This window comes from Pseudorca crassidens, chromosome 3 (genome assembly GCF_039906515.1).
Source record: "Pseudorca crassidens isolate mPseCra1 chromosome 3, mPseCra1.hap1, whole genome shotgun sequence".
NCBI classification, from domain to species: Eukaryota; Metazoa; Chordata; class Mammalia; order Artiodactyla; family Delphinidae; genus Pseudorca; species Pseudorca crassidens.
This window is the reverse complement of record NC_090298.1, coordinates 134,776,586-134,795,174: the sequence shown is the minus strand read 5'-3', so window position 1 is coordinate 134,795,174 and position 18,589 is coordinate 134,776,586. Positions and strand designations below refer to the sequence as shown.

At 40.1% G+C, this 18,589-nt stretch overlaps 1 pseudogene; it reads left to right on the top strand.

The window, feature by feature from the left end:
* The window catches only part of LOC137221948 (UDP-N-acetylglucosamine--peptide N-acetylglucosaminyltransferase 110 kDa subunit pseudogene), a 34,036-nt pseudogene extending 15,983 nt beyond the window's left edge, over positions 1-18,053 (top strand).
* The last annotated feature ends 536 nt before the right edge of the window (positions 18,054-18,589 follow it).

Genomic DNA, 18,589 nt, shown 5'->3' with positions numbered 1-18,589 from the left:
GGAGAAGAACAAACAATCAGGCAAGGGCAGTACTGTGAATCATTAGGGTCTTATTAATCAGATTATGTTAGTCTAGAGGAAATGACCGTAAATATCATAAGTGAGCCCAGTTGGTCTTTACTGACTGCTAGACACATCCCTGAGTTCTGTTCTTACTCTCCAACTGTATGATTACTACTGTCTGGAAGTATTATTTGAACAACTAAAGTCACTTAATGGAAAAGGAATATGTCTTTAGAGAATCAACAGTAAGTTTTCTATCTGATTACAAAGGAATGTTGACTATCTGGAAACCTCAGTCCTATTTGTAAGCAGGAAAGCATTGGCTATTAAAAGTGGATGATGTAAAGAGATGAGCAGAAACTTTGGCGATAGGTATACCTGGATTTAATTCTCACTGCTACCGCTTGGCAGCTGGATAGCCTTAGGCAAGTTTCATACCTCCCTGAAATTGACTTAATTCAGTCTGTAAAATGGCAATAATAACTTATTATAGCATCCTTTTAGGAATTTTAAATCAGTTATTGAAATAAAAGTATACAATATATAGACAAGTATGGATTCCTCAATAGGTGTTTGACCTTTCATTTCTCCAGTATCCCACCTGCATCAAATAAAGAAAAATACTTTTTAAAATTTACGAATATTTCATTGTTCTAAAGTTAAAGCCATAAAAATAATCAAATGGCCTACTATCATACCGTTAGAAGAAAAAAAAAAAGGTGTTCATGAGAGTTCCATATTAGAATACAAGTTTTCCTTAAGCACCTGTTTATGTATGCTATTCTGCTCTTTACAATAAATAATTAAATTTAAAAGACTTAATTCCTCACTTTTAAGACCTTATTAGTTTACAAATTACATATTGACCTATGCTAAATTTTACACCGACCCATGCTAATGAATTCAGTACAGAAAACAAAAAACACTGCACTCAAGCAAACTACATATATATATATATATATAACTTAAATGCATTTATATCCTACCGTGTCTCATAAAGCATTGTGGTAACTCACCGGAATACAATCAAATATAATGGCAAAAGCACTTAATATAAACAGGGCCAAGGAAACGTAGAAGATGAAGAAAAGATGAGGGAAATGTGAACAGGAGGACGTGTAGTTAATCGAGTTGTATGTTTTGACCTTAAGATTCTCTGTGTGGGGACTTCCCTGGTGGCACAGTGGTTGGGAATCCTCCTGCCAGTGCAGGGGACATGGGTTCGGGCCCTGATCTGGGAAGATCCCACATGCCGCGGAGCAACTAAGCCCGTGCGCCACAACTATTGAGCCTGTGCTCTAGGGCCAATGAGCCACAACTACTGAAGCCCGCGTGCCACAACCACTGAAACCCCAGCGCCTAGAGCCCATGCTCCGCAACGAGAGAAGCCACAGCAATGAGGAGCCCGCACACCACAATATAGAGTAACCCCCACTCGCCCCAACTAGAGAAAGCCCATGTGCAGCAACAAAGACCCAACACAGCCAAAAATAAATAAATTTATTAAAAAAAAAAAGATTCTCTGTGGATAAAACAACATGTAAATAATTGGTTACAAAGCCACATTATTTGAAGGTGCCAGAGTGCACATTAACAGTCTGACACAAAGGGACAGCACAGGAAAACTATTCAAAGATAAAGATTTTTAAATCTTTGCAGTTTGAAACCTTTTAGAGCAAGTGTAATGAGCTCGACACACATTTCAACACTCAACATGTTAATTGCATTGTTCAAAGCATGTCTCAAAGTCATTGGAAATAGTTGCTGTCTCTGTCTCTGATATGTAAAACAGATCTGTGATGTGTAAAACTCAGGAGGTATTGATATCCACTTTTTGGCATCTGAACAGCAAACTAAGTTGTTTCGCAGTGATAATAAAGAATGAAGTAAATGCAACAGTCAAATAAAAGACAAAGTACTGAGGGAATGTATTAACAAAACGAATCCAACTAAATTCTGGTGACCTGGGGCCTACGATTGTACACACTGCATGGAAATACCCCAGCCTAAATACTGGCATAGGAGGAAGGGTACTGCTAAGCCCATCACAGTATAATCCTTTTAAATGTCCCTTTCAAGGTTGTCTCCACTCAACACTGAGTATAGGAAATCTTCCCATCAGGCAGAAACACTGGCTGCGCAATGATTGACCAAGAAATTAACACACTAATGAACAATTGATGCTAATTTATTTCTATCTCTGACAACGGGAAACAGCACACACTCTGTGTCAATGGTATGTCCTCTTTCCCACTTTTCTAAATGGTCAATTATGTTTTTCCTTTCATTGCTTTATATCATGTGTGGCAGGCATGATGGGAAATGGCTACCAATGGTTCTGTTATTGATTTCTACCTTCATTTCACTGTGGCTAAAGAAGATACTTTGTATGATTTCAGTTTCTTAAAAAGGTATTGGTACTTGTATTGTGGCGTAACATATGGTCTTTCCTGGAGAATGTTCCATGTGTACTTGAGAAAAATGTGTATTCTGCTGTTGTTGAGTGGAGTGATCTATATATAGCTGTTAGGTTTAGTTGGTTAAATGTGTTCTTCAGTCCCCCTACCTCTCTACTGATCCTCTGTCTAGATGTTTTATCCATTATTGAAAGCAAGGTATTGATCTCCAACTATTACTTTAGAACTATCTATTTCTTCCTTGAATTCTGTCAATGACTGCTTCACATATTCGGGGGGATGTTTGGTACATATATGTTTATAGCTGTTATATCTTCTTGATAGATTGAACTTGTTATCAACATATAGTGGCCTCCTCTTCCTCTTGTGATAGTTTTTGATTTAAAGATTATTTTGTGTGATATTAACGTGGCCATCCCAGATCTATCTATCTTCCTTCCTTCCTTCCTTCCTTTCTTTTTCTCTCTCTCTCTTTCTTTCTTTTTGTTACTATTTGCATGGGATATTTTATTCTGTGCTTTAACTTTCAACCAACTTGTGTCTCTTGAAATCTAGTGAGTTTTTTGCGGACAGCATATACTTGGATTATGGATGTTTTTAAAGTCCATTCTGCCAATATTTATCTTTTTTTTTTTTTTTTTTTTTGTGATACGCGGGCCTCTCACTGTTGTGGTCTCTCTCGTTGCGGAGCACAGGCTCTGGAAGCGCAGGCTCAGCGGCCATGGCTCACAGGCCCAGCCGCTCCGCGGCATGTGGGATCCTCCACGAACCTGTGTCCCGTGTATCGGCAGGTGGACTCTCAACCACTGCGCCACCAGGGAAGCCCGCCAATATTTATCTTTTTATTGGAGAGCTTAATCCACTTTTTCAAAAATTACTGATGAGGAAGAACTTAATTCTGTCTGTTTCCTGGCTGTTTTCTGTATGTCTTATGCATTTTTTGCCCCTCATTTACTCCATTACTGACTTCTTCTGTGCTTAGCCGATTTTGTTGTAGTGAACTCTTGATTCCTTTTTCATTTCTTTTTGCATATAGTCTATTGATATTTTCTTTGTGGTTATCAAGAAGATTACATTTACCCTTCTAAAGTTCAACCAATATCATTTGAATTGAAACCAACTTCAATAGCACACAGAAACTCTGTTCCTCTACAGTTCCATTCCTCCTCCTTACATTATTGTTGTCACAAATTACACCTTTATACTTTGTGAGCCCAATAACATGGATTTATGATTATTTTATGCATTTGTTTTTTCAATCATGTAAGAAATAAAAAGTAGAGTTACAAGCCAGTAGCACAATACTGGCTTTAGTATCTGCCCATGTATTTATCTTTACTGGAGATTTCTATTTCTTTATACAGCTTCGAGTTGCTGTCTAGTGTCTTCATTTCAACCTGAAGGTTCAATTTAGCATTTGTCATAGGGCAGTGTTAGGAAGTTGTAAAACAAACGCCCTCAGCCTTTGTTCATCTGGGAATGTGTTAATTTCTCCCTAAGTTTTGAAACCCGTTTGGCCAAATATAGAATTCTTGGTGGACAGTTTTTTTCTTTCAGCACTCTAAATATGTCTGGCCTCTTGCCTCCATGGTTTCAGATAGGAAATTAGCTATGAATCTTTTTGAGGATCCCTGCTTTGTAACAAATTTGTTTTTTCTTTCTCCTTTGGGAGTAAAGATTCTTTCTCTGTCTTTTGGCATCTGAGAGTTTGATTATACTGTTTCTTGTTGTGGCGTTCCTTGAGTTTCTCTTAGTCCTGAAATCAGGCAAAGATTTACAGCAACCAAACACATACTGAACCAGGGAAGAGGCAATTTGAAAATGGCAGGAAAGCTTTGTGGCATTTTTACTTGCCCTTGCCCCATCTACTGTTAGTGTAGTGGTGGTCTTAAAGTGGTGGGGTCTTAATGCAGTGATAGTCTTAAAGTAGCAGCAGACCATTCGTAGTATGGGACCCTCAATCCTGCTTCAGGAGGGAGCAGAAGAGACCATACTCTCGGATTATTATGTGTATCTGTTCTAACCTGTCTGGGAGTTACCTGAAGGACTGACACAAGATGCTTATCTCTGTCTTAGCTAACCTGGAACACAGTCTGGAAAAGCAGCGGTCATTGCTCAAAAAAAGTGCAAGGTGAACTGACAAAGCACAGATGGCTGGGGCAGAAGACTGTGCATTGAAATACAATAGACCACATAAGATGCAGGAGCAAAAGTTGGGGGAGATTCTTTGGGAACTTAGAACATACAAAAAGTACACATGTGTCCAGAGAAATTAAGAAAACCACAAGCATACTCAAGATAAGATGCATGTTCTGAAAACACCAGAGGAGTCTCTAAGCTTTTACCATGGGCTGAGCCCTGAACTCAGTGCAGGTCAGCTAAATGTTGAAGGAGTGATCCAGCAATCTGCACAATGGGGAGAGGTGTGTGGTTTTGAGTGTGCATGTGGATGTGCTTGTGTATATTTGTTTTTGTCTTAGGTGCAGGAATTCAAAGACATCTCTGTCAAAACATTAGCTAAACATGAACTAAAGGAAGAGAGACTTCAGTGCCTACATACAATAAGGAGTACAGTCATTGCAAAACTAGTTTGGAAAGGTCCCTAAACAAACAGACTACTACAGCCTTCAACAATCCAAAGCCCAGAAAACCCTGGGAAAGTGGGAGAGTCTGATTTCCATAGACACCACATTATAATATTTGAAAGCCAAATGTTCAACCAAAAAACTCACAAGGTATACAAAGACATGGAAAAGTATGGTCCATTTAAGAAAACAAATTAATTGATGAAACCATCCCTAAGGAAGCCCAGACTTTTCTCCATTGCATATTCTTGCCTCCTTTGTCATAGATTCATTGACCATAAGTGCATGGGTTTCTTTCTGGGCTCTCTATTCTGTTCCAGTGATGGATGTTTTTGTGCCGGTACCATACTGTTTTGATTACTGGAGGTTAGTAGCACAGTCTGAAGCCAGGGAGCATGATTCCTCCAGTTGTGTTCTTCTTTCTCAAGACTGTTTTAGCTATTCAGGATCTTTTGTGTTTCCATACAAACTTTAAAATTATTTGTTCTAGGTCTGTGGAAAATGCCCTTGATATGTTGATATAGACTGCATTGAATCCGTAGATTTCCTTGGGTATGATGGTCATTTTAACACTATTAATTCTTCCAATCCGTGACCATGGTATATCTTTCCAGCTGTTTGTGTCACCTTTCATTTCTTTTATGAGTGTCATATAGTTTCCTGGGTAGAGGTCTTTTACCTCCTTAGGCAGGATTATTCTTATGTATTTTATTCTTTTTTATGCGATTGTAAATGGTATTGTTTCCTTAATTTCTCTTTCTGATAGTTCACTGTGAGTGTATAGAAATACAAAATTTATATATAGAAATCTATTGTATCCTGAAAATTTACCAAGTTCATGTTTGAGCTCGAATAGTTTTTTGATGGTGTCTTTCAGATTTTCTATATATCATGCCATCTGCAAACAGTGACAGTTTTACTTTTTCCTTTCCATTTTGGAGTCCTTTTATTGATTTATTTTTTCTTGTCTGATTGCTGTGGCTAGGACTTCCAAAACTCTGTTCAATAAAAGTGGTGAGAGTGGGCATCCTTGTCTTGTTCCTGATCTTAGGGGAAATGCTTTCAGCTTTTCACCATTGAGTATGTTAGCTATGGGCTTGTCATATATGGCCTTTATTATGTTGAGGTATGTTCCCTGTATGCCCACTTTCTGGAGAGTTTTTACCATGAATGGATATTGAATTTTTTCAAAAGCTTTTTCTGCATCTGTTGAGATGATCGTATGGTTTTTAGTCTTCAATTTGTTACTGTGATGATAAGAGACCTAAGACAGCTACAGAGGCTAAGTGACCTTTCCTTCCCTCAATGGGTAGGTATCCTTGTTCTGCCTTCTAACTGAGTTAGTATCTGAGTAAAGAACTGCCAGGTGTCATTTAGTTCACAATACACTGCTGTGGCAATATAGAAATGAATTTGCCTAAGTCATTTGGCTTGTCTCAATTATAGTAAATGAATATACTGAATGAATACTTCAACTTAAGGAAATGTTCTTAAAAATATATTAATGTAGGCAACTTCAGTGGAGAACTGAAATCAAAACAAAACATTCAGGTAAAGAGTTGAAATAAAAGTACACTCAGTTGTATCCAGTTTCCTCTTGTAAATCTCTCTTTTTAATTTGAGTGGACAGTCACTTGAGAATATCTGCCTTGGGGCTAAGGAAATCTAAGCCTTCTTGGCCACACTGTATTCTCTTATGTCATTTAATAAAGACACCAGGTGGGCTGCTGAAAAAAGAGTGGGGACAATCAATCCCTCACATCCAAAGGGCGGCTCTTGAAAATATGTGTGTTGTTGTAGTTATTTTGCTCTTCTGGCCTCAGAAGTTCTAATCTTAACCTTAGCCCCTCATGGAGAGAGACTTTGTAAACCAATTCCCACATTACTCATTATGTGACCGTTGAAAAAGAGCAACCCAGCTCTTTTCCTGTGCTTTCAACCAGTTATCTTCTTCAAAAATCTGTTTGGATTGTTATACCTTAATCTTGCCTGGCAAGGGACTTATGGGAAGGTTCTTATTGTTTGAAAGTTTGGTGCCAGTATCTGCAAAGAAAGAAGAAAGATGTGTTTATCAAACATCCCAATAGTGAAGGTGTGTGAAGGCAACTTTTGAAAAAGTTAATCTGTCAGAGTTTAGCCGTATTATTACATTTTATTTTATTCATTGAAAATAAATAATTATCAATGAATCCTTTCTAGATTTTCTAGTTTCCCAAAGTTCCCTGTATTCACATTCTAAGAGGAAAAATGGTATTTTAAGTCACTGCTCTCCACCTTATATTATTTATAATCACTCCTGGTGACCTCTTCCTTCCAAGAAACGTGATCCTGAGAAGTGTCCTTTGTTTGTCTTTGTGGAATAAGTGATGAGAATGCATCCTGGAGACCTGTGAGATGTTTAACTTGTGGCATAATGAAACTAGGATGGAGAGTTCTGGAAAGATCTGGAAAGGTGGCTGGTAGAGTGTGGCCAGATGTGGGAGAAGAGAGACGTACAGAGAGAGGGAGAGGAAATTTTCAGAGGGAGAAAATGAAACAAATAATTAAATAAGTTTTGTTGTGTGGTGTGGGATGCAAGCCCTTCTCTCCCCCTTTCCTTCACAATGTCTTTGTTAAAGACTGTGTTTTTCATTAGTTTTACTAAGATAGGATTTGCCGTTCTGTTTGGATACTGAGAATGGACCCATGGGAACAGTTACATTTGGATTATCTCTGACTGTCTTTAATGAAGAACATAAATATTGGCCACACTATCTATGCACATGCTATCACCATGCCTTTTTTGTTCTCTGTTCATATATCTAAGTCCTCTTCTTTCTTTGAGGTCAATCTCAAATCTCATCTGAAATGTACATTTATTGATAGATTCGACCCATAATGAACTGTCCCTTCTTTGTCCTCCTTAGGCTCTGATTATTTATAAAAACTCATTTTTGAACTTAGAAACTGTCCAATGTGATATATTAGTTATTTCACCAGCATATGTTATATCCTCAACACAATTATACGCTTTTGTGGGGCTGGGATCATACATTCTGTAATTTTTCTCAGTACTTACACTTACTTTGATAAAAAGTGCATTCATTCATCTAAACATCATTTATTGGGTGTTAATTAAATATCTCAACTCAGTAAATATTGTTTGAATGAATGCATGCATGAATGAGGGAGTGTGCAATAGGTAGCCTAATGTACCGCCCAATGTGAGAAAACCAAAAACATAAACACAAAAGCAAGCCAAAAAGTGGACCAGGACTTTCTGTAAAATATCCTGCTTTTTGTTGGATGATGCCATGAAAATCAAGATGCTCCTGAAAGGTCTTAATAGCTGACCAAGAATAGTAAACAATTGAAATTCTCTCAGGCTTCTTCAACCCTATCTCTGGACACATTTATACCTCTCAGGCATGGTATTAAAAGAAGAGATTAATAAAGCTTTTATAGATGAGTTGATAAATCTCTAAAGATTTAAGTCTTCATTGCCTCCTAGGTTTTCTCTATTTTGGGTTTCCAAAAGATTTCAATAAACCACAGGATAATTAAAAATTAGACATTATCTTTCTTACCTTGACATTTTTTGATGGTAAACACCTTTTTATTGTCTCCATAGTGCTGCCCAATTTTCACCAGTACAGTACTTAAGTGAATTTTGCTCTGGTTGGTGGGATATATAAGATGTAAATGAATTGTTTGTATATGTTTTCGAATTCTTCAGAAGGGCCTGGCCATGGAAATGCATTGAATATTACTTAAATAACTAAAGTAAGTTCCTGAGAATTATTATTCTATTCTGGTTAGGATACTATCTGCTCTGGTTTGTTAAAATTTCCCTTTAGAGTGGTTTTAATTTTGTTTCTGATAGGGTCCTAGGATTTATTGCCACGCCCATCCTGCATCTGTTTTTCTTTGAATTACTCTCCTTGCAGTTTCTGATTCATACAGGGCCTTACAGGTTAGTGACAACCTGGCCATCACAACGCTGGGAAGGAGAGGCCTGCTTTTCAGAGGTGTTGATGTTTTCCGTACCTGAAGGTTTTCAAGAGATATCAATCTTCCTCACCACCGCCCTTGGCCCTCTTAATGGACTAAGCAGTTCCTCATGAAATTTCTGTAGGATATCTGTACCAACTTCTCAATATTGTTCCATCCTGAGTCTATAAATTCCTGGCCTCAAGGTAATGTTAGATTTCTAGCTCCAGCCCCTATTTACATAAGGCCTATACTAAGGAACGGAACCCACAGACATCAGTCCGCTCTTCTTTCTCTGGATTTAATTTCTCTATTACTTTCTGAAACATGCAGGTGTTCCTTTCTTTCTTTTAATCTCAGCTATGTGCTTTTAACTTTTTCAAAATTGACCCAGAATGTACATGTGTCTCCAGTAAGAGTACATTAAATTGAGCTTAGTCTGCTATTCTACTGGCATATTTGAGATCCAGATAATTTGCTAGTTAACTGGATTCAATGACCTATATATTTCAGGCATCTAAAACTCACCATGTTCCAAATTTCCCTCCTTATAGTTAGTAATTTTCTTGGGAATCTGGATGAGATTAAATGGAATAAAGTTAGTGAGTGGCCCAGGAATGCCTGAAAGTTTGTTTGTCAGAGTGGCCAGGGAAAGTTAAGCAAGGAAGAAAAGCAAATGCAAAACAGAATTATTATTATGGCTGAGTTTACTCCCAGGATTCCATGCAGAGCTCTCTGTAGAGCTGGGTTGGGTTATAACTTATGCCAGAGCTCTACGTGGGGCTGACACCATCTCATGCCAAGCTCTCAGTTCTGGGCTCACGTCATCTCTGGTCCACTCTGTGGAGTGGAAACTTTGGAGGAATGGCCAGTGTGTTCCGCGGCGTAGGAAGAGGGAACTTGTGAATGTGACTTTCTAAATTGTGGAGGAACTAACCACTGTAAATGTGCCTTGAACTATGTTGTTTAATTTGACCAGTCAGATCAATGACTTTCCCCTTGAATGAAATGCTGCTACGTATATGAGCAGAAAAACAAAACTGGTATAAGGAATAGATAGCTAGTGGGAAGCAGCCGCATAGCAAAGGGAGATGCGCTCGGTGCGTGACCACCTAGAGGGGTGGGATAGGGAGGGTGGGAGGGAGGGAGATGCAAGAGGGAGGAGATATGGGGACATATGTATAACTGATTTACTTTGTTATAAAGCAGAAACTAACACACCATTGTAAAGCAATTATACTCCAATAAAGATGTTAAAAAAAAAAACTGGTATAAGGAGATGGAGAGACTGGGAGTCTTATTTTCCCACCAATTAACTTTGCCTCTGACCATGACCTTCCCTTTGAGTCTCCTAGACCTTGGGGATGATTGCAACCCCTTGGGTTGGGTGACGGCAACCCCATCTTCACTAGAACCTCTATAGTTAACTTTGATTTTTCCCACTCCGTCTATCCATCCCATGTATGCAGTCAGACATTTGATCTTGGACTTTTCCTGACAAAATATGCTTGAATATAACCATTTCTTTTCACTCCCACTGCTACTGCTATTGTCACTGCCTTAACTAGGGCTTTATCTTTAAGTTCTTTATATAAATATATAAATATCTATATATAAATATAATATACAAATAAATAAAATATAATATTAATTCTGATGATTTTAAAGTCTTTTCTTGATAAAGACTTTTCCTGATAAACATACACAATATCTTATATAAATATTTTTGTATTATCTGTTCTTTTCTTAGAATTTTAGTCATATGATTCTATCCCTTGGTTTGTCTAGAACTTTTTGATTGAATGCTGGCTATTTTATTTGGCTTTTTTTGTTTTTCTCAGTGGAAACGTTGTTTTGCTTCAAAATATTTTATTCTACCTGGAAGTAGCAAATCTTCAAATTACAATTTTTTAAATGCTTTCAAATATCAATACTATAGGTGTCACAAAATCTAGAAAAATGACATTTAAAAATGAACTACTGCCAGATGTGTCTCTATAAAACTTTTCCCCCACTCTTTTAGCTATATATTCTTTAACTGCCTCCTCATACGACAGTTTATGTATTTTCGAAATAAAATTTTAAGAAATAAACTTTGTAGTTTTTAGACAAAGATTTCTTGTAACACGGTTGATTAGAATTTGCTTCTAGTTATTAATAGTTTAGAAAAGTTTATTTCAGCTTCACAATTTATTATTGATAATGTCACATTAATTTTCATTGTTAACTTTGAGAAAACCTCTATGGATTACTTCCTCATAAGTATTTACTATTATAAATGCATTACTGATTTCAGTACTGCTATAGGTTTGTGCATTACAGGAATTCTGATAAGATACTCATTCACACCATTCCATTACACACATTGTTGATGGAATATATTCTTTTATTTATTTATTTATTTTTGGCTGTGTTGGGTCTTCGTTGCTGTGCGCAGGCTTTCTCTACTTGCAGGGAGTGGGGGCTACTCTTTGTTGCGGTGCACAGGCTTCTCATTGCGGTGGCTTCTCTTGTTGCAGAGCACGGGCGCTAGGCATACAGGCTTCAGTAGTTGTGGCTCGCAGGCTCAGTAGTCGTGGCTCACGGGCTCTAGAGCGCAGGTTCCGTAGTTGTGGCATACCGGCTTAGTTGCTCCGTGGCATGTGGGATCTTCCCGGACCAGGGCTCGAACCCTTGTCCCCTGCATTGGCAGGTGGCTTCTTAACCACTGCGCCATCAGGGAATCCCCTGGAGTATATTCTTGACAGAAGAAAATTTCCGTTTTGACTAAGCATTGATGAGAACTGAATCTTTGACTTATCTTTCACATGCCTGATGATTGAAATAATTTTCCACAAAATAGCTTCTGGTATTGTACTTTTCAGTTCTTTTTTTCTTCTTCAAACGCACATGCTTTGAGAGCTGTGAAGTGCAAGACATGGCTATATTGTAAGGTGGTTTTTGTCCTTATGCTTCTGTGTCTTGTGCTAGTTAAGTCAGTAGAGTAGTCAGTATGAGTACTGGAAGTTATTCCTGTAATGGGATAGTATATAGTCAATTACATATGGTGATGTCTGAAAATCACATAATAGCCTCACTTAAAACATCTCCTTAGGACTTCCCTGGTGGCGCAGTGGTTGAGAGTCCACCTGCCGACGCAGGGGACACGGGTTCGTGTCCCGGTCCGGGAAGATCCCACATGCCGTGGAGCGGCTAGGCACGTGAGCCATGGCCGCTGAGCCTGTGCGTCCAGAGCCTGTGCTCCACAACGGGAGAGGCCACAACAGTGAGAGGCCCGCGTACCACAGAAAAAAGAAAATCTCTTTAGCCAGATTTCAAAAAAGCCTGTGGCCATTCCAATATGATCCAACATAGCGGAATATGATAGAAGGAAAATTGGCAAAGAAAGAGACGCTGGTCTTACCTGATGGAAGTTAAAATATCTCACTTTTGACAATTTTGCAAAAACCTATAATTCCATGAACTAATTTCTAGGGTTCTTCATAGGACCTAAAAAGGAACCCATAGAGTTGTGGAACAACAATAGAAGCTGCTGTGATGAGAAGCCCAGGCACCGCAACAAAGAGTAGCACCCGCTCGCCGCAACTAGAGAAAGTCTGCACGCAGCATTGAAGACCCAACGCAGCCAAAATAAAAATAAATAAATAAAGATAAATAAATTTATTTTAAAAAAAGTAATACTCAGGTTTGAGGCATGAGAAGTATGATGAGGAGAAATTAGCTAATCCTTTCAGAACTTTAAAAATATCAAACTCAGTCTCTAAGATTTTAGCATTATATACAACATCGGTTACTTATTAGTGGTTTGGGAAGGCCAATTTAAAATGTTCTGAACTTACTGTATTGAAATTCACGGCCCTAATGTTTTCCACATTGACTGTATGAATGATGAAGTAAAGTCAATCATGTATTTCCTTTCCAACTGGACAGAAAACAGAATTTTAAAAAGTGTTTGGACTACTGACTTTTGATTTCTTCTAAGGCAAGTGTATAGGTAATTTTTATTCCCTGATTAGGAGAAAAATGATGGAAGAGGGCAGGGTTAAGAATGAAGATTTCAAGAGCGTGAGAGTTAGACGACCAACCAGAGTTCCTAAGGTTCGGTGCCTGTAACTGTCGCCGCCGCTTAAGCCTGCCAAAGCAGTGGTACGGCTGCTGCCCTCATATTTGCTACCTCTAGAAACATTCTTGCCAGTAGTGGCGGCAGCGGGACTCAATTAACCTCTTTTCTCACTCTCTGCAGAAGCTCCAGATGGCGTCTTCTGTGGGCAACGTGGCCGACAGCACAGAACCAACGAAACGTATGCTTTCCTTCCAAGGGTTAGCTGAGTTGGCACATCGAGAATATCAGGCAGGAGATTTTGAGGCAGCTGAGAGACACTGCATGCAGCTGTGGAGACAAGAGCCAGACAATACTGGAGTACTTTTATTACTTTCATCTCTACACTTCCAGTGTCGAAGGCTGGACGGATCTGCCCACTTTAGTACTCTGGCAATTAAACAGAACCCTCTTCTGGCAGAAGCCTATTCGAATTTGGGGAATGTGTACAAGGAAAGAGGGCAGTTGCAGGAAGCAATTGAGCATTACCGGCATGCATTGCATCTCAAGCCAGATTTCATCGATGGTTATATTAACCTGGCAGCCGCTTTGGTAGCAGCAGGCGACATGGAAGGGGCAGTACAAGCTTACGTCTCTGCTCTTCAGTGCAATCCTGATTTGTACTGTGTTCGCAGTGACCTGGGGAACCTGCTGAAAGCCCTGGGTCGCTTGGAAGGAGCCAAGGCATGTTATTTGAAAGCAATGGAGACGCAACCGAACTTTGCAGTAGCTTGGAGTAATCGTGGCTGTGTTTTCAATGCACAAGGGGAGATTTGGCTTGCAATTCATCACTTTGAAAAGGCTGTCACCCTTGACCCCAATTTTCTGGATGCTTATATCAATTTAGGAAACGTCTTGCAAGAGGCACGGATTTTTGACAGAGCTGTGGCAGCTTACCTTTGTGCCCTAAGCTTGAACCCAAATCATGCAGTGGTACATGCCAACCTGGCTTGTGTATACTATGAGCAAGGCCTGATCGATCTGGCAGTAGACACCTACAGGCGAGCTATTGAATTGCAACCACATTTCCCTGATGCTTACTGCAACCTAGCCAACGCTCTGGAAGAGAAGGGCAGTGTTGCCGAAGCAGAAGATTGTTATAATACAGCTCTGCGGCTGTGTCCCACCCATGCAGACTCTCTGAATAACCTAGCCAATATCAAAGGAGACCAGGGAAACATTGAAGAGGCAGTTCGCTTGTATTGTAAAGCATTAGAAGTCTTCCCAGAGTTTGCTGTTGCCCATTCAAATTTAGCAAGTGTATTGCAGCAGCAGGGAAAACTGCAGGAAGCTCTGATGCATTATAAGGAGGCTGTTCGAATCAGTCCTACCTTTGCTGATGCCTACTGTAACATGGGAAACACTCTAAAGGAGATGCAGGATGTTCAGGGAGCCTTGCAGTGTTACACTCGTGCCATTCAGATTAACCCTGCCCTTGTGGATGCCCACAGCAATCTGGCTTCCATTCACAAGTATTCAGGGAATATTCCAGAAGCAATTGCTTCTTATCGCACTGCTCTGAAGCTTGAACCTGATTTTCTTGACGCTTATTGTGATTTGGCTCATTGCCTGCAGATTGTCTGTGATTGGACAGACTATGATGAGCGAATGAAGAAGTTGGTCAGCATTGTGGCTGACCAGCTGGAGAAGAATAGGTTGCCTTCTGTGCAGCCTCATCATAGTATGCTCTATCCTCTTTCTCATGGCTTCAGGAAGGCTGTTGCTGAGAGCCATGGGAACCTCTGCTTGGATGAGATCAGTGTCCTTCACAAACCACCGTACGAACATGCAAAAGACTTGAAGCTCAGTGATGGTCGACTGCGTGTAGGGTACGTGAGGTCTGACTTTGGGAATCATCCTACTTCTCATCTTATGCAGTCTATTCCAGGCATGCACAATCCTGATAAATTTGAGGTATTCTATTATGCCCTGAGCCCAGATGATGGCACAAACTTCCAAGCGAAGGTGATGGCAGAAGCCCATCATTTCATTGATCTTTCTCAGATTCCATGCAATGGGAAAGCAGCTGATCGCATCCATCAAGATGGTATACACATCCTTGTAAATATGAATGGTTATACCAGGGGTGCTCGAAATGAACTCTTTGCTCTCAGGCCAGCTCCTATTCAGGCAATGTGGCTGGGCTACCCTGGGACCAGTGGCGTGCTTTTCATGGATTATATCATCACTGATCAGGAAACTTCACCTGCTGAAGTTGCTGAGCAGTATTCTGAGAAACTGGCTTATATGCCCCATGCTTTCTTTATTGGTGATCATGCTAATATGTTCCCTCACCTGAAGAAGAAAGCAGTCATCGATTTTCAGTCCAATGGGCACATTTATGACAATCGGATTGTGCTGAATGGCATCGACCTCAAAGCATTTCTTGATAGTCTCCCAGATGTGCACATTGTCAAGATGAAATGTCCTGATGGAGGAGACAACGCAGACAGCAGTAATACAGCTCTTAATATGCCTGTCATTCCTATGAATACTATTGCAGAGGCAGTTATTGAAATGATTAACAGAGGACAAATTCAGATAACAATTAATGGATTCAGTCTTAGCAATGGACTGGCAACTACCCAGATCAACATTAAGGCTGCCACTGGAGAGGAGGTTCCCCGTACCATTATTGTAACCACACGTTCTCAGTACGGGTTACCGGAAGATGCCATTGTGTACTGTAACTTTAATCAGTTATATAAACTTGACCCATCTACTTTGCAGATGTGGGCAAATATTCTGAAGCGTGTTCCCAATAGTGTACTGTGGCTGTTGCGTTTTCCAGCAGTAGGAGAACCTAATATTCAACAGTATGCACAAAACATGGGCCTTCCCCAGAAGCGTATCATTTTTTCACCTGTTGCTCCTAAAGAGGAACATGTTCGGAGAGGCCAGCTGGCTGATGTCTGCTTGGACACTCCACTCTGTAATGGACACACCACAGGGATGGATGTCCTTTGGTCAGGGACACCCGTGGTGACTATGCCAGGAGAGACTCTTGCTTCCCAAGTTGCAGCTTCCCAGCTCACTTGTTTAGGCTGTCTTGAGCTTATTGCTCAAAATAGACAAGAATATGAAGACATAGCTGTGAAACTGGGAACTGATCTAGAATACCTGAAGAAACTTCGTGGCAAAGTCTGGAAGCAGAGAACATCTAGCCCTCTGTTCAACACCAAACAATACACAATGGACCTAGAGCAGCTCTATCTACAGATGTGGGAGCATTACGCAGCTGGCAGCAAACCTGATCACATGATTAAGCCTGTTGAAGTCACTGAGTCGGCCTAAATAATGACTGTGTGCACAGGAGAATTACCCTGTACCTGAGCCTCAACCTTCTGGGGGAAAGGGAACTACTTTTTCCTTATCTGTACAATACCATGCTGCAGATGGGTGACAGACAATGATAAGAAATAGCACAGCCAGACTTGCTTCCTGCATGATCGTGATCACGATAGGGAGAGACACAAGAGATGGGAAACTGCTGTTCCACAAGGAGTCTCCATAGAATTTTGCAGCAGCCAGGTGTCTGGAAGGTCTGGAAGGTAAGTCTGGAAGGTCTGATCTCCCTTGGTCTTCCATGGGATGGATGGTTAGTGTGGAAGGGAGATAGAGATTGCCCAGCCATTTTGTGATTATCATGGATTGATTGAGTCTTCTGAATTAATATTTTTCTTTATATTTGGGGTATTGGAGCTTTTAAAAATGTTTGGTTTCAGGTATTTTTATTCATGTGAAGTGTGTATGATTCTCTTGAGATAAGCTTTTAAGCTAAAATATTCCTTGTTTTAGGTTCTGAACTCTACAGATAAATGGGGACTTTGCTGGTATAGTCTTTTTATAGGTTTTATAAACCACTTGAGCCTATATCAGTCATTTTAGTGTCTGACATAATGTTTGGAACTATCAGTGCTCTGTTGGTTTACAGATGATGGCTTAAATTCTTTTCCTGGTCCATTTCCTTCTTCCTTCCCCCCACTTCAAAAATTCTCCTGTAACTTGGCTAACAAAAAACCAAGTCTGATTCAAAACCTCCCAGAGTGTTTCTCTTAACCGCATCATCTGGTGCCAAATGAAGATTCTTAGGAGTGATTATTAATTCTGAAGGGCACAGTTGTGGTACTGTCACTGATGATAATAATAATGGATGTTTGGCCTAGAGTTGTGACCTATTTCACCAGTGTTTTACCGTTGACTGCCCCTCTATGCTGCTTCCAAAAGTGATAGTGTGTGTTAAGATTTTTACTTTCATTTCTAAAGTTTGTTTTTTTTTCAGTGAGTCCTGTTCTTCCTTTTTCTTTCAGCAGAAATGAAATCCCAGGGAAGTATAAGTACTCAAATATTTGATCAGTAAGTCACAGTTATCTCCAGTATATTAAATAACTTTCATCAAAAAACATGTTATAGGTAAAAAGCTCTGAAGGACCAGCTATGTATATGATAATTATGTTTCAGACCTTCTAGGGTATTATATATAATAACTTGTCTTCTGGACGTGGTCTTGAAGTCTTTATGGATCCAGCCTCAGTAGTAGTGAACTGCACTGCTACTTGGTTTGGAGTACAAATTAGACCTTAGCCCTCCTGGAGGTTGAGTTTTTGGTATTGAAAACCATAGGAATGAAATTATTGTATTTCAACAAAGGATCGAGGGCTTGAGGCTTAAACAAGGCAACATACGTGTGCGAAGCAGTCAGCCTTAAGGGCAGGTAAGGACATGCCAGGCATGCCGCCGCTGCTCGAAGGGACTGTCCCTACTTGTTCCCCTCCTTGTTCCATTCCATGGGAGATAAATCACCAGGGCCCAGAGATCAGAAAGAATGTAAAATGAGACAAGCAAAGCTGTCTCCCCCCTGCACATGCAGGTTATTTTTGATGCTTCTGGGTTTATGGGTTTCCTCCCAGGGAAGTTAACCTTGAGCCGAGACAGTCTGTAGATAATGTAAACCACCATCTGGCAGCCTTCCGATTTCTAGTCTATATAATCTGCAACTGTAGCGGAATAAAATTTGCCTTGCAACCATCAGTTGTCTTTGTCCTTCTGACCCCATCCGTCGGTGCTACTTCAGTTCCTTACCCCTTCCCTTGTGACCCTGGGCGGTGAGATCCTCTTTCTCCGGCTGGTCCGCGGCAAGTGGCACTCGAACAGGGACCTGAAGCGTGAAGGCAGTTAAAAGAGCAAGAAAGTGCAGGTAAGAGAACCCTTATGCAAAATATGTGTGGCCACCAGTAAAAGTGAAACTAATAGAGGCATAAGGCAATAGTCAGAAGTAAAAGAAGATGGGGCCAAAGGGCTCAAAGGAGTGTGAATTATTTGCTCAGGTTTTACTTTCGATGCTTAAAGCTCGGGGTAATAAAGTTTCTACCTCACAGTTGACTGAATTTTTACAGCATATCCATGGTGTATCTCCCTGGTTTCCTGATGGCGGCTCTGTTGACATAGAAATCTGGCAGAAAGTTGCAGAAGATTTAAAAAATTATTATGAGTCTCGAGGGCCTACTCATACTCCT